Source organism: Echinops telfairi, unplaced genomic scaffold (assembly GCF_000313985.2).
Source record: "Echinops telfairi isolate 266 unplaced genomic scaffold, ASM31398v2 ScPeMD7_7427;HRSCAF=8465, whole genome shotgun sequence".
In the NCBI taxonomy this organism is placed as follows: Eukaryota; Metazoa; Chordata; class Mammalia; order Afrosoricida; family Tenrecidae; genus Echinops; species Echinops telfairi.
The window spans coordinates 13442662-13444189 of record NW_022111327.1 but is presented as its reverse complement, the minus strand read 5'-3'; the positions used below and the strand labels follow the sequence as shown (position 1 = coordinate 13444189).

Here is a 1528-nt window from a genome sequence, read left to right as displayed (position 1 = left end):
CAGAAGGACATTGGGCCTCCACTCAAGTACTCCCTCAATGCAAGAATACTTTCTTCTATTAAATTGGCATTCTCCCCCCCCTAAAACGTTGTTTATTGGCAGTGAGCTGGAAAGGGTGATGGAGTTCACATACACAGACAACACCGCACACCACTGTCACACAGGCGGCGAGAGTGAGAGGAAAGCGTGGCCTGGAGCCCATGTGGTGCCCTCCTATCAAGAGGTGGGCATGGGAGGGGATGGGGGGCCTGGAGTGTTGCGGGGGCAGCCTCACATCACCTCCATTTAGTAGGCGTGGTTAGAGACAAAGAGGGACTCGCTGGCTGCAGCCCCAGCTTGACCGCTCGGAGTGTACTTTCCTTGGCAGGTGAGGCTGTTGGTCAGGGCTAACTTTATGTACTCCTCCTGCGCTGCCTTCAGGTTCTCTTTTTTGCCACCCCAGGCCTTCAGGGCATATGCCTGCAGGGCTCACCCATAGGTCAGGGCCCATGGCTTCAGCAGGGGACCCTTGTTGATGGCGATGAGGTTGATGGATGCTTCCTCCTCGCTCTGGCCTCCAGACAGGAAGGTGACCCCGCTAACAGCAGGGAGCATGGTGCAGCACAGTGCGGTGACAGTTGCCAAGGCAATCTCCTCGTGGGAAAACTTCTGTGTGCAGGCATGGCTGGGGTGACCATATTGGGCTTCAGTAAGGTGCCTTCCAGGTAGACGTGGTAGTCACTCAGGGACTTGTAGATGGCAGCCAGCACCTTCTCAGGGACATACTGGCAGCGCTTCAGGTCATGGTCACCATCGGGGAGGATCTCGGGCTCCACAACAGGCACAATGCCATTCTACTGGTAGATGCTGGCATAACGGGCCAGCACGTTGGCATTTTCCATGATGGCAAGGGCTGAAGGGGTATGTTCGCCAATCTTCAGCACACAGCACCACTTGGCAAAGTCAGCGCCATCTTTCTTGTACTGGGCACAGCGCTCAGACAGCCCGTCCAGCCCTTGGATGGTGGTCTCAACGTTGGTTCCTGCCAGGGGCACCACACCCTTGTCGACCTTGATGCCCACGATCCCGCCCTTGGATTTGATAACTTGGGGAAAGGGACGCCCGTCGTCCGCCTTCTGGTAGAGAATCCCATGGAAGAGGATGACGCTCCCAATGCAGGGGTTCACTGGCCCGTCAGTGGTCAGCAGCAGCTGGCGGTAGAAGCGGCAGTTCTCTTCGGTGTTCTCAGTCCCAATGGACTGCAGCCGCTTGGCAATGCTTCAGGTGGACTCATCTGCAGCTAGGATGCCCTTGCCCAGAGCCAAAATAGGCATTGTCCGACAGCTCCTTTTTCTGCTCTGGAGTGAGCACTAGGTATGGGTAGTGTATGGTGGAAAGTTTCTTCCTGGAGACTGAAGGAGTGGCAGCCGGTTGAATCAGCAGCGACCAAGTGCCTAAATTGGCATTCTATGATGCTCACCTTCCCGACACAATCACTGAAGACAAAGCTGGTGAATAAGCAAATGTGGTGAAGAAAGCTGATGGTGCC

The 1528-nt window shown here is 55.6% G+C and overlaps 1 pseudogene; it reads right to left on the bottom strand.

The window, feature by feature from the left end:
* Positions 1-285: 285 nt before the first annotated feature.
* The window catches only part of LOC101638087, a 6077-nt pseudogene continuing 4834 nt past the window's right edge, over positions 286-1528 (bottom strand).